The sequence below is a fragment of the Orcinus orca genome, chromosome 14, assembly GCF_937001465.1.
Source record: "Orcinus orca chromosome 14, mOrcOrc1.1, whole genome shotgun sequence".
Taxonomy (NCBI): Eukaryota; Metazoa; Chordata; class Mammalia; order Artiodactyla; family Delphinidae; genus Orcinus; species Orcinus orca.
Window position 1 is genome coordinate 17,177,497 of NC_064572.1, and position 15,329 is coordinate 17,192,825.

General features: G+C 37.7%; 1 protein-coding gene across 13 annotated transcripts in view; it reads left to right on the plus strand.

The window, feature by feature from the left end:
* The first annotated feature begins 935 nt into the window (after positions 1-935).
* CSGALNACT2 (chondroitin sulfate N-acetylgalactosaminyltransferase 2) overlaps positions 936-15,329 on the plus strand; it is a 48,822-nt gene continuing 34,428 nt past the window's right edge. For 4 of the 13 annotated variants that reach the window (XR_007471163.1, XM_049696651.1, XM_049696652.1 and 1 more), the window contains exon 1: positions 1,107-2,531. The gene's annotated coding sequence lies outside the window, so the exon portion shown is untranslated. Of the gene's footprint in view, positions 1,084-1,106; positions 2,532-15,329 lie in introns of those variants that run through there. The other 9 variants (XM_033412970.2, XM_049696654.1, XM_033412969.2 and 6 more) reach the window with 7 other exon arrangements.

The window sequence follows — 15,329 nt, forward strand, 5'->3', positions numbered from 1 at the left end:
ACCTGCCAAGCACAGTGCCAACCACTTCAAATGCAAAATTGCGTTTAATCCTCACAACAATCTTAGGAAGCACGTACTATTATTGTCCCCATAACACAGCTGAGGAAACTGAGGCTTAGAGAGGCTAAGCCCACATAGCCTGCCAAGGTAACCCGCTAAGGAGAGCAGAGCCCAGATGGGAGGCAGATCCCCTCTTAGCACAGCCATGTCCTGCCCAGACACAGGCAGGGGCTGGTGCTGCCCGGTATCCCCTCACCTGCTCAGCTCAGGGCCGGACAGAGTGCCTTGGGGATGTCCCTGAAATAAGCATCTGAGTGTAGGGGATGTCAGGGCCACCCACTAAAGTCATACAATGTGAAACCTCGAAGCCATTTTCCAGAAAGTCTACCTCAACCCCCTCCTTTCACATATACGGAAATTCAGATCCAAAGAATCTGACTGGCAGCCCAGGGCTCCTCGCTGGGGCCTCACGCGCAGCCCAGCCCTCCTGAGGATGCTCGGACACTTCTGGCGACCTGTCAGTCCTTAGCTCAGTGCCCACGCAGGCACTCATCGACCCCTCCAGCTCCCAGGGCAAAGGCTCCCGGGCAGAAAAGCGCTGCCATCCCCCGCTGAGTCCCTCCCTCCTGCAAAGCCAGCCGTCCGGCCGGAGCTGGTACTCCCATCCCTGCAGACGCTCGCTCAGGCAAGAGCGGTTTCCTTCCTCCCGCACTCTCCTAGCCTCCACAAATCGTTTTTTGGGCTACACGCGCGCGCGTACACACACAGACACATTTGTAACAGATACAGGGTTAATCAGTACCGGACGCCAATTACTGAGCTTTTTTATGCCAAGTACTGGGCGCGGGGCGGGCGGGGGCGGGGCCGGGGCGGGCGGGGGCGGGGCCGGGGCGGGCGCGCGCCGCGGCGGCGGCCTCATTTCCTCACGCGCGCCGGAAGTGGAGGTTGTCGGCGCGGCGGCGCGCCCGGAGGGTGGGCGGGGAGTTGGTGGCGGCTCCAGCGAGTCGGGCGCCGCCCAGGTGTGCCCGAGGCTGGGGAGGTGGCGGCGGGGCGGCGGCCGCCGTGCGCAGGCGGGTGAAGTCGGTGAGTACCCGGGCCATCCGGCCTCGCCTGCCCGCGGTCCCCAGGGCTAGGGCCCCTCCCGTGCGGGCTCTGGGGCGCGGGCCCCGGACTGTGGGTTCCCGTCGCTGTTGGGTCACCTCACGGACGAGCTCTCCTGGGGGCCGTGTCCCCGTGGGTTCGCCGCAAGCCCTCCGGAGTCTGCTCCGGTGTCAGGAAAAGCCGCGGTTTTTCGGAGCCCTTTGACTTGGCTTTTCAGAACTGTGCTGCCGGAGACCGTTGGTTTGCGTGTGTTTTATTTTTATCACTTTTTTTTTTTTTTTTAAACCAACTCACCGCCATCTCTGCTCCCCTCAGTGGGTAAACTTTGTGGTCAGCTGTTACCGCTTTATTGCGTTAAATTAGTATTCTCTGGCGGCAGCCTTTCTATGCCTGCCAGACGCTAGGCACCTTTAAAAGATGCATATTTGTGTAGGAATTAGTGGCGCCGAGGAGACCACGGGACGGGAAGCCTCTTGCATTTTTAGACTTCTTGAAAATTACACTATTCCTGAGCAACTTGCCGAGGAATAATTTGTAAACGCCATAGTGAAGCTTTTATTTATGATGTTATTGGCAGAATGAAAATTTGATTATAAACCTGAAGCTTTTATCCGTCAGACTACTTTTGAGATTTATATGCGATGTCTGGACATTTAACTATCATTGAAGGTTCTCAGGAGCTGGGCCTTGATTTTTGCTGGAGTTAATGTTGTATTAAAACAGGACTTCGAACGTGGAAGTAGGAATCCAAGTAGTATTTTATGACTGAGGATGTTAACGTTCATTTTGCATTATTATTCTGATACCATTTGTCTAAAGTTGTCTTATTACTTAATGTAAAAAGGATTTGGATATCCACTATTTATGGCTTAGAGAATTTTGACATAAGTAAACAGTTTTAGTTCTCTCAGTTTGGAAATTACATTTTTTTCTTTAACTTTTTGATTGAGATATAAAATATCTATGAAGTCATCAAGCGCATAAATCTTAGTTGTACACCTCAGTGAATTTTTGTTTTTATTGTGCAACCACCAGCTTTCATATTATACCTGTAGAGCATTTCCATCATTCCAGGAGTTTCCCCCTGCTTCTTCCAAGTCAGTTATACCCCTGCCCAGCCCCCATCAGTATTTTGATTTCTGTCATCATCTATTAGTTTTGTCTATTTGGGGCTTGATATTAATGGAATCCTACAGTATACTCAGCATATTGATTATGAGATTCTTCCATAATGTTTCATGTATCAGTAGTTCTTTTTTATTGCTGTGTGGTAATCCATTGTATCATTATATGGCACTCCTCTGTTGGTGGATATTTATGTTTCCAGTTTTTGTATATTATGTATTTTGAAGAATGCTATGAACATTCTTACAAATGTCTTGGTGAACATCTGTGCATTTCTGTCAGCTGTGGAATGGCTAAATCATAAGGTAGGTGGAAAATTACGTTTTAACCATCATGGAGTCTTCCTTTTTAAAAAATACAATTTGTTATTTTAACTTATATAACATTAAAGATTAGTAAAAAGCATAACTATTATGATTTCAAGACTTAAGTGATTCATTACCATATTATTATTATTTACTCCTTGGATTGCACATCTATGACAGTCTTCTACCAGACTGTCATTATTTGTTTAAACTGTCTGTTAGGCAAGTCTGTTAGTTAGAGCTGGTGATGTTGTGTCCCTGAAGCTTGCTGTATAACACTTAGATAAGAACTATGTTACTCAAGTTAGTGGTTGCTAGGGGAAATGAAACACCAAAAGGATGTGCCTAAAAACGGATTGAAGAATCATAGGATTGCAAGTCAAAAAACTTACATTGTTGTTGTCATACTGCCCAAAGTCCTAGGATAAATGTAAAATTGAATTATAAGGTTAGTTACAAATGTGAATTTACTATAGGAGTACAATGATTTCCACCTGTACTGAGATACTGATACATTTATAATGGGAACAGACAACAAAAATCACTAAACATTTGTGGGAAATCAGTAGCATGTAAGAGATGGCCCAGACTGAACAGATACAAGGACTGGACCTGAAGCAATGTAGTTCATGTAAGAAAAAGAAAAAAACTTTAAGATAAATGTTAATATGCTTAGATTTCGGAGGGTATCATGCCTACTGAACATATACAGGCTGCCCTGAAAACACGCAATCAGTTCTTGAATATTAAAACATAGAAAGTAGGGAAAAACAGTTAACGTGGTAAATGGATCCAGGAGAGGGCCAGTGTACATCTAATAGGAATTCCAGGAGGGAATAGAAATTAGAAGAGGAGAAATAACCACAGAGATAACAGATCATGAAGGTAGGAGTATCCAGGCAGAATCTTGGGCAGCCTGATTAGACTTCTAATCTGAGACATGGAATGCTGGATGACAGTGGAGCAGAGTTTTAAAAGTGCTCGCTGGACATTTTTCTTCCATTGGACATATTTCGAATTCAAAATCTTATCCCTAACCGAACTGTCATTCAAAGTGGGGGCAAAATTAAGTCATTTTCACCCAGAACCACTAGGAATACCTCAGGATGTACTATATCAAATGAAAAATTAATCCAAGAAAAATAGATGTGGATGTGGAATTCAAGAAACAGTGATCAAAGAAAACAGTAAAACTTATTTCTTTATTCCAAGGCATTGATAACTATAGCTAAGAAATGTAATGCAATGCAAAGGAAGGATTCATAAACCAGAGTAGGTATAGTTTTCAAGTCTGTAATCTGAAAGAAATATTTAACGTGATTTTAAAGTTGATTGGGAAGGTGGGTAATAGGTAAAGGCATGTTGGAAGGCTTATCCTGAGTATCTATGCTATAGATTCTGACCAGTTACATATTGGAATGAATGCTTTAAGGAAATTTGTCCCAGCAGTTCCATTTACAGGGATTTATTCTATAGATGAATTAACATGTGGAAAGTCATGTATATACATATAAGACTATGTCTGCTGAGATGTTAGTAGTGTCAGTAGATTTAAAAGGATACACAAGGGACTTCCCTGGTGGCGCAGTGGTTAAGAATCCGCCTGCCAATGCAGGAGATGTGACTTCAATCCCTGCTCCAGGAAGATCCCACATGCCGTGGAGCAACTAAGCCCATGCGCCACAACTACTGAGCCTGCGCTCTAGAGCCCGGGAGCCACAACTAATGAGCCCACATGCCAAAACTACTGAAGCCCGTGTGCCTAGAGCCTGTGCTCCGCAACAAGAGAAGCCACCGCGATGAGAAGCCTGTGCACCGCAACAAAGAGTAGCCCCCACTCACCGCAACTAGAGAAAGCCCGCCACAGCAACGAAGATCCAACACAGCCAAAAAATAATAATAATAATAAAATAAATAAATAAAAGGATACAGAAAAACTGGAGAGGGGAACTGGGCCTCTGGGATAGAAGGGAGAGGTGTCACTCTATGCCCTTATATCGTGTTTAACCTTTTTATCACGTGTATTTATTTTGTGGAATTTTATAAATATAAAAAATTTTTAGGAGTGTAAAAATTGTAAGGGTTTAGAGCATGGATTGCCAAATCTGGCTGACCACTTGTTTTAGTATGATCTGTGACCTAAGAGTGGCTTTTATATTTTTAAGTGCTTGGGAAAAAAAGAATAATAGTTTGTAACATGAAAATTATATGAAGTTCAGATTTCAGTGTCCATTGGAACACACCTGTGCCATTCATTTACGCATTTTGTGCTACAAGGCAGAGTTAATTGGTTGTGATATTTGCTACTTGACCCTTTACCTAAAATGTTTGCTAACCCCCGATTTAGAGGCCAGAAATAGACTTCCATATATATAGGAATTTTGCATATGATTAAAGTGGCATTTCAGATTAGTGTCAAGAGCATGGATTGTTTAATAAGTGGTAAGAATTGACTATCTATTTGAGGAAATACATTTTATAGTAGGAATTCCAGGAGGAATATATAGCCAAAATTCTCAAGCCAAAATTGAGAATACAGGAAAAGCTTCTCAAGCCAAAATTGAGAAGTAATACAGGAAAAGCTTGATAGGTTTAACCATTAACAACAACAAAACAAAACTTTGAGTAATGGGAAATAATACCTAAAACTTATTGAACACTTAATGCTTGTCATGTTTTACTTAATTAATTGTTACAATAATACTCCAAGGTAGGTGCTATAACTGTACCCACTTAACGGGTGAGAAAACTGAAACTTATAGAGATTAAGGAACTTGTCTGTGTTGATGAGTTAGAAAGTGGTCGAGCAGATATGTGCACTTAGGCTATCTGGCTCCCAAGACTATTATACAGACAAAAACTGAAAGAATTATTTGTAATTTGTTAACACCGTTGTATAGATATTATCTATGTCAGCACATCTGGATCTACCTCATTCCTTTTAGATAGACATTCTATTGTATAAATGTCTGCAGTTTACTGAACCTTTCCCCTACTGATGGATAAAGTTGCTTTTATTTTTATTTAGCTGTTACATATAACACTAGTAAACATCTTATGCATGTGACTTTATATACTAGTATGAATATTTCTGTAGTTTAGAATCTTAAAAGTGGAATTGCAAATTGTTGCACTAAAGGGCATGTGCATTTAAATCAAATTTGTCCTCCAAAAAATAAGAATGTGTGTGTGTATGTGTGTGTGCGTGTGTATTTTTAGTTTATCATTCATCAAAGGAATTGTAACATCTTGGAAAGAACCTTGGCCATCTAAGCAAGTGATTTCTTTTTACAGACGAAGCTCAGAAAGGTTAGGTATTATGCTCAAGATTGCATAGCTATTAAGTAGCTATGACACTTGACTCTGTTTTTACTGTGCCACAGGCTGCCTTTGGCACAATTTTCTGCTTTATTTATAAAGATATGGGTATTACTCTCATTTGTTTTGCTGAAATCCACGTACCATAAATTTAATTTTCCCTGGAAACACTTGTCAAAACGATCCATCTGATGTTACTTGTTCTTGGCACCCAACACAGTGGCTGTCTTAGTCAGTTTGGGCAGTTATAACAAAGTACCATAGACTGAGTGGCTTATAAACAACAAATATATTTCTCAAGTCTGAGATCAGGGTGCCAGCATAGTTGGGTTCTGGGGAGGATCCTCTTCCAGGTTGTAGACTTCCAACTTCTTGTATCTTCACAAGGCAGAAAGAGGGCTACTTAACTCTCTGGGGTCTCTCTCATAAGGACACTAATCCCATTCAGAAGGGCTCCACCGTCATGAACTGATTATCTCCCAAAGGCCCTACTCCTAATACTGCCATATTGGGTGTTAGGATTTCAACATATGAATTTGCCGGTGAGGGTGGGGGAATATTCCATTCATTGCAGTGCGTGACATACAGTAGGTACTCAAATATTTGTTGAATGCACGCTGCCTTTTGGTGATCAGTATTTCTAAATATTTACAAAGTATTTATTCAATACCTTAAAGAATCCATGTATCATTGTAATACTCATCAGTTGCTCAAGAAGTAAAAAGTTCTAATTCCCTCCCTTACATGTGTTTGTACTTCATAATGTTTTAGTTTAGTCTGCTGACAGAGGTTTTGTTTTCCTAATAATTTTTGTGACTTTTTGTTTAAAAAATGAACTCAAAATTATACATTTAGTATTTGAAAACTTTAGAAATCGTTCAGAAAATTTAGGAAGATTATACAGACTAGAACGTTGAAAATAAATAAATTCAGATTCAAATAGGTTGCTTGTATTTTGCAGAAAGCAGTAGGCTACTCTTATTGCAGAAGTTAGTTTGGCACATTGCAGTGTAAGCATCCTGGAAGTGATTATGAAATGTTTCTTGGTAGTTTCATAAAATTATAGAATCAAATGTTTGAGTAGAAACTGGTTGAAGGTCATATTATTTAGGGATCATTACTGTAGAATGAACTATCTTTAATACTCTCTTGTTTTCTCAGAAGCACAAGGCAAATAGAAAAGATGTAACAAGACTTTCAGAGTAATCTGAGTACTACTTTTGTGGGGGCCGGGGCCTGGTGTATGCTTTGTTTTGTTTTTTTAAATCCAGATTTTTAGTCAACAAATCTTCATATTTGTCTTAATGAACAAAATGGTGTTTACTTACAAATGCCTCTTTGGCACTACTAAACAGCTTCACTGAGGTATAATTGACTTACAATAAACTACACATGTTTAAAGTATAAAATTTGGTAATTTGAACATACCGTATATACCTGAAATCATCACCACAATCAAAATGATGGACAAATCCATCACTCCCAAAAGTTTCTTTGTGCCCTTTTATAATTCCTTCCTGGTACGACCTTCTCTACCCTCGCCCCATCCCAGGCAACCACTGACTCCTCTGCTTTCTGTCACTACAAATTACCTTATGTTTTCTAGAATTTATATAAATGGAATCATACTCTTTCATTGTACTCCTTTCTTGTTGGGCTTCTATTATTGAGATTCACCCATATTGAAACATGTATCAGTAGTTTATTCCTTTTTATTGGTGAGCTGTGTTCCATTGTATGGCTGTATTAGTTTGTTTATCCATTCACTTGTTAATGGACATTTGAGTTATTTCTAGTTTTTGGCTGTTTCATATAAAGCTGTTATGAACATTTGTGTACAAGTCTTTGTATGGACGTATGCTTTCATTTCTCTTGGTTAAATATCTAGGAATGGAATGGCTCAATCAAGCGATAGGCTTATATTTAACTTGTTAAGAAACTGTGAAACCATCTCACATTACCACCAGCAGTGTATTAAAGTTCTAGTTCCTCCACATTGTCACCAACATATCAATCTTTTTAATTTTAGCCCGTCTAAGATTAGCCATTGTGGTGTCTCATTTTGGTTTGAATTTGCATTTCCCTGATGGCTAACAGTGTTGAGTATTTTTTTTCATGTGCTTATTTGAAGTGTTTCTTCAAATCTTTTGCCAATTTTTGATTGTGTTTGTTTTGTTATTGCATTTTGATACTTTTAAAAATAGATTCTGAATACAAGTCTTTTATCATATATATGCTTTGCCCATATTTTCTCCTGGCCTGTCACTTGTTTTTCCATTCCCTTTATAGTGTTCTTCAAAGAGCACAAATTTTGATGAAGTCCAGTTTATCAGTTATGCTGTTAGTGTCATATCAAAGAAATCTTTGCCTAATTCAAGGTCACAGAGATTTTCTCTTATGCTTCTAGTTTTATATTTTAAGGTTTTCATTTAGATCTATGATTCATTTTGTGATTTTTTTAATTGAAGTACAGTTGACTTAAAGTATTAGTTTCAGGTGTACGACATAATGATTCAATATTTTTATAGGTTATACTACATTTAACGTTATAAAATATTAACTATGTTCCCTGTGCTGTGCATTACATCCTTGTATCTTATTTACTTTAAACCTAGTAGTTCGTACCTCTTAACCCCCTTCCCCTATTATGCCCTTCTCCCCTATAATTCATTTAAAATTATATCGTAGTGCATATGAAGCAGTATCTCATTGTAGTTTTCATTTGCATTTCCCTATTGGTTTATGATGTTGACCATATTTTCACATGCTTATCAGCTTAATCTTTAGAAAAATGTCTATTCATACTTTTTGTTCATTGGGTTATTTGTTTTTTTAATATTGAGTTGTAAGAGTTCTTTATATGTTCTAGATGCATCTTATATATTCTAGATGCATCTTATATATTCTAGATATATATATTTATATATTTCTATTATATTTCCTAGTAGATATATGGTTTACAAATATTTTCTCCCATCCTTTTCACTTTCTTGATGATACCCTTTACAGCACAAAAGTTTTTAATTTTAATGAAATCTAATTTATATATTTGGTCTTCGGTATTTTGGTGTCATAGATCTAAGAAACCATTGCCTAATCCAGGGTCACGAAGATTTACATTTATGTTTTGTTTATAAGTGTATAGCTTTATAGTTTTAACTCTTACATTTAGATCTTTGACCCATTTTGAGTTAACTTTTGACTATAGGGTGAGGTAGAGATTCAGTTTCATTCTTTTGCTTGTGAGTATCCAGGTATCCTAGCACCGTTTATTGAAAAGACTGTTCTTTTCCCATTAAGTTACCTTGCCACCCTTGTTGAAAATCACTTGACTTAATGTGAAGGTTTATTTCTGGATCCTAAATTCTATCCCATTGATCCATATGTCTAGTCTTATGCTAGCTCCATGCTATCTTGATTACTGTAGCTTTGAAGTAAGTTTTGAAATGGGAAAGTTGAGTCCTCCAATTTTGTTCTTCTTTCTCAGTACTGTTTTGGCTGTTCTGGGTTCCTTGAATTTCCATGAGTTTAGGATAAGCTTGTCAATTTCTGTAAAGCTGGGAATCTGAAGAGGATTGTGTTGAATCTGTAAATCAGTTTTGAGAGTATTGCCATCTTAATAATATCAAGTCTTGCAGTCAGTGAGCATCGGTACCTTTCCACTTATTTAAATCTTTAATTTCTTTTAACAGTGTATTGTAGTTTTCAGAATACAAGTCTTGTACTTCTTTTTTTTTTTTAGTTGAAGTATAGTGGATTTACAGTGTTGTGCTAATTTCTGCTGTACAGCAAAGTGACTCAGTTATACAAACATATACATTCTTTTTTTATATTCTTTTCCATTATGGTTTATCCCAGGAGATTGGATATAGTTCCCTGTGCTATTCAATAGGACCTTGTTGTTTATCCATTCTACATGTAATAGTTTGCATCTACTAACCTCAAACTCTCAGTTCATCCCTCTCCCTCCCCCCTCTCCCGTGGCAACCACAAGTCTGTTCTCTATGTCTGTGAGTCTCTTTCTGTTTTGTAGATAGGTTCAGTTGTGCCGTGTTTTAGATTCCACATATAAGTGATATCATATGGTATTTGTCTCTTTCTGACTTCACTTAGTATGATAATCTCTAGTTGCATTCATGTTGCTGCAAGTGACATTATTTCATTCTATTTTATGGCTGAGTAGTAGTATTCCATTGTATATATGTACCACATCTACTTTATCCATTCATCTGTCGATGGACATTGAGGTTGTTTCCATGTCTTGGCTATTGTGAATAGTGCTGCTATGAACATAGGGGTGCATGTATCTTTTTGAATTGTAGTTTTATCTGGCTGTATGCTCAGGAGTGCAATTGCTGGGTCATATGGTAATTCTGTTTTTAGTTTTCTGAGGAACCTCCATACTGTTTTCCACAGTGGCTGCACCAACTTACATTCGCACCAACAGTGTAGGAGAGTTCCCTTTTCTCCACACCCTCTCCAACATTTGTTATTTGTAGACTTTTTAACGATGGCCATTCTGACTGGTGTGAGGTGGTACCTCATTGTAGTTTTGATTTGCGTTTCTCTAATAATTAGCGATGTTGAGCATCTTTTCATGTGCCTGCTGGCCATCTGTATATCTCCTTTGGAGAAATGTCTGCTAAGGTCTTCTGCCCATTTTTCAATTGGGTTGTTTGTTTTTTTGTTGTTGAGTTGTATGAGCTGTTTGTATATTTTGGAGGTTAAGCCCTTGTCAGTCGCATCATTTGCAAATATTTTCTCCCAGTCCTCTGTAGGTTGTCTGTTTTGTTTTGTTTGTTTTATGGTTTCCTTTGCTGTGCAAAAACTTGTAAATTTAATTAGGTCCTGTTTGTTTGTTTTTGTTTTTATTTCTATTGCCTTGGGAGACTGACTTAAGAAAACATTGGTACGATTTATGTCAGAATGTTTTGCCCATGCTCTCTTCAGGAGTTTTATGGTGTCATGTCTTATGTTTAAGTCTTTAAGCCATTTTGAGTTTATTTTTGTGCGTGGTACGAGGGTGTGTTTTAACTTCATTGGTTTACATGCAGCTGTCCAACTTTCCCAGTACCACTTGCTGAAGAGACTTTTTCCCATTTTATGTTCTTGCCACCTTTGTTGAAGATTAATTGACTGTAGGTGTGTGGGTTTATTTCTGGACTCTCTTTTCTGTTCCATTGCTCCATATGTTGTGTTTTTGTACGAATACCACACTGTTTTGATTATTTGTAGCTTTGTAGTATTGTCTGAAGTCTGGGAGAGTTATGCCTCCTGCTTTGTTTTTTTCCTCAGGATTGCTTTGGCAATTCTGGGTCTTTTATGGTTCCATATAAATTTTTGAGCATGGGAAATTTTCTTTTATGGTTCCATATAAATTTTTGAGCATGGGAAGTTTTTCCATTTCTTTGAATCATCTTTAATTTCTTTTATTAATGTTTTATACTTCTCAGAGTTTAAGTCTTTCACCTCCTTGGTCAGGTTTATTCCTGGGTATTTTTTTTTTTTTGGTGTGATTTTAAAAGTTTTTTTTTTTTTTTTTTTTTTACATTCCCTTTCTGGTATCTCATTGTTAGTGTAAAGAAATGCAACCGATTTCTGAATGTTAATCTTGTATCCTGGTACTTTGCTGAATTCATTTATTAGATATAGTAGTTTTTTGTGTGGAGTCCTTAGGGCTTTCTATATATAGTATCATGTTATCTGCATATAGTGACAATTTTACCTCTTCCCTTCCAATTTGGATACCTTTTACAGTAAGTCCCCTACATACGAACCTTCAAGTTGCGAGCTTCCAAAGATTCAAATGTGCGTTCACATGTCTAATCACGTAAGTTAGTTCTGTTTGAGGAGAACTAACTTAGTTTTAGAGGCAGAGGACCTGGACGTAGAACAGTACACAAAGGTTGCAGCAGCCATTCAGAATACAATCCAGTGCTACCGTGTCTTCTATGACAAGAAAAAAAGAGCTACTGCCCAGATATCACTGGATCATATTTCCAAGAGGTTAGATAGAATTGAATCCAGCAAGGAACTAGAACCTGTGCCACCAACGTCAGGCATGAGTGAAATTGCAGCTTGCCCTCCATCTCCTATTGCTGATGATCCTTCAACTCTACCATCTCCCACCTCCTCTCCCTCCTCCAGTCAGTAACTCTTCTTGCCTGTTCACTCGATACCAACCCCTATATGCCCACTGTTGTACTACTGTACTTTTCCAGGTACTGTACTGTAAGATTAAAAATGTTTTATTTTTTGTGTTTGTTTGTTATGTATTATTTGTGTGAAAAGTATTATAAATCTATTACAGTACAGTACTATATAGATGATTGTGTTAATTGGGTACCTAGGCTAACTTTGTTGGACTTATGAACAAGTTGGACTTACGAGCATGCTCTTGTAATGGAACTCATTCGTATGTAGTGGACTTACTGTATTTCCTTTTCTTGTCTGATTGCTGTGGCTAGGCCTTCCAATACTATGTTGAATAGAAGTGGTGAGAGTGGGCATCCTTGTCTTGTTCCAGATTTTAGTGGGAAGACTTTCGGCATTTCAACATTGAGTATTATATTGGTTGTGTGTTTGTCATAAACGGCTTTTATTATGTGGAGATATGTTCCCTCTGTACCCGCTTTGGTAAGAGATTTATTGTGAATTGATGTTGAATTTTGTCAAATGCTTTTTCTGCATCTGTTGAGATGATTGTGTGGTTTTTGACTTTTTTTTGTAATGTGGTGTATTACATTGATTGATTTGCGTGTGTTGACCCATTCTTGTGAACTTGGGATGAATCCCACTTGGTGGTGGTATATGATCTTTTTTATGTGTTGTTGGATTCAGTTTGCTAATATTTTGTTGAGAATTTTTACATCTATATTTATCAAAGATATTGGCTTGTAACTTTCTTTTTTGGTGGTATCTTTGTCTGGTTTTGATATCAGGGTGATGGTGACTTCATAGAATGTCTTTGGGAGTGTTCCCTCCTCTTCAGTCTTGTGGAAGAGTTTGAGAAGGATTGATATATGTTCTTTGTATGTTTGGTAGAATTCACCTGTGAAGCCATCTGTTCCTGGAGTTTTGTTCGTAGGGAGTTTTTTTTAATTACTATTACAGATTCTATTTCACTGCTAGTGATTGGACTGTTCAAATTATCTATTTCTTCTTGATTCAGTTTTGGTGGGCTGTATGTTTCTAGAAAGTTGTCTGTTTCTTGTAGGCTGTCAAATTTGTTGGCATATACTTGTTCATAGTATTTTCTTATGGCTTTTTATATTTCTGTGGTGTTGGTTGAGATTTCTCCTTTTTCGTTTCTTATTTTGTTTATTTGGGTTCTCCCTCTTTTCTTCTTGGTGGTCCTGGCCAGAGGTTTGTCAATTTTGTTTATCCTTTCAAAGAACCAGCTCTTTGTTTTAGCGATATTTTCTTTTTTTTTTAAATCTCTATTTTATTTATTTCCTCCCTGATCTTTATTATTTCCTTCCTTCTGCTGACTTCAGCTTTCATTTATTCTTCTTTTTCTAATTCTTTTAGGTGGTAGGTTAGGTTGTTTACTTGAGATTTTTCTTGTTTTTTGAGGAAGGCCTGTGTCACTGTCAACTTCCCTCTAAGAACTGCTTTTCCTGCATCCCATAGAGTTTGTATGGTATTTTTTATGGTATTCTCAAGGTATTTTTTAATTTCCTTTCTGATTTCCTTGTTGACCCATTGGTTTTTTAGTAGCATGTTGCTTAGTCTCCATGTAATCATTTTTTTCTCATTTCTTTTCCTGTGGTTGATTTCTAGTTTCATGCTGTTGTGGTCAGAGAGGATGCTTGAAATAATTTCTGTACTCTTAAATTCGTTGAGGTTAGTTTTGTGCCCTAGTATGTGGTCAGTCCTAGAGAATGTTCCATGTGCACTTGGAAAAAATGTGTCCTGTTTTTTTTTTTCAGATATAATGTCCTGAAAATATCAATTAAGTCTAACTGTTCTGTTGTATCATTTAGGATCTGTGTTGCCTTACTGATTTTCTGTTTAGAAGATCTGTCCATTGATGTGAGTGGGGTGTTAAAGTCTCCTAATATTATTGTATTCCCATCAGTTTCTCCCTTTATGTCTCTTAGTGTTTGTTTTATGTATTTGGATGCTCTTATATTAGGTGCATATATGTTGACCAGCGTAAAATCATCTTCTTGTATTGATCCTTTTATCATTATATAGTTTCTTTCTTTATCTTTCTTTATGGCCTTTGTTTTGAAGTATTTTGTCTGATATGAGTATTGCAACTGTCGCTTTCTTGTCATTTCTGTTTGCATGAAATATCTTTTTCCATCCTCTCACTTTCAGTCTGTGTGTCCTTTTCCCTAAGGTGGGTCTCTTGTAGGCAGCAGCATATTGTAGGCTCTTGTTTTTTTACCCAGTTTGCCACTCTGTCTTTTGATTGGAGCATTCAGTCCATTGACATTTAAGGTAATTATTGATACATATATATTTATTGCCATTTTAAACCTTGTTTTCCAGTTGATTCTATGTTTTTTCTTTGTTCCTTTTTCATTTTGTGGTTTGATGATTTCCTTTTATGCTTGTGTTCTTTTTGGTTTTTGTGAATCTGTTGTATGTTTTTGATTTGTGGTTGCCCTGTTTTTCAAGTATGTTAACCCCTTCCTATATCTGCTTGCTTTAGATTGATAGTCATATAGGTTCTCTTGCTTTAGATTGATAGTCATATAGGTTCTAACACATTCTAAAAAAAAGAATCTACATTTTCTTACTCTCCTTCCCCACATTTTATGATTTTGATGTCCTCTTTTACACCTTCACATTTATCCTTTTGCTGTTCCTTGTGTTTATCATCGCTTTCACAAATCGGTTTTTTCTTTTTCTTTTTTTTTTCTTTTTGCTCTGTATACCGGCTAATTTAAGTGATTTACTTTCCAGTTATGACTTCCTCCTTCCTATATCTTCCTACTTCTTTTCTGTTTAGAGAAGACCTTTCAATATTTCTTTTAGGATAGGTTTAGTATTGCTGTATTCTTTTAGTTTTTGCTTATTTGAGAAATTCTTTATTTCTACTTTATTCTAAATGATGACCTTGCTGGGTAGAGTATTCTAGGTTGCAGATTTTTCTCTTTCAAGACTTTGAATGTATTTTGCCACTCCCTTCTGGCTGCACCGTTTCTTTAGAGAAATTAGCTGATAGCCTTATGGGGGTTTCCTTGTAATTAACTCTGTTTTTCTCTTGCTGCCTTTAGAATCCTCTTTTTATCTTTAACTTTTGCCATTTTTATTATAATATGTCTTGGTGTAGGTCTGTTCGGGTTCACCTTGTTTGGGACCCTCTGTGCTTCCTGTATCTGCATATCTGTTTCCTTCTTTAGGTTTGGGAAGTTTTCAGCCATAATTTCTTCAAATACATTTTCAATTCCCTTTTTTCTTTGTTTTCCTTCTGGAATCCCTACTATGTGTAGATTGGCACACTTTATATTATTCCACAGGTCTCTT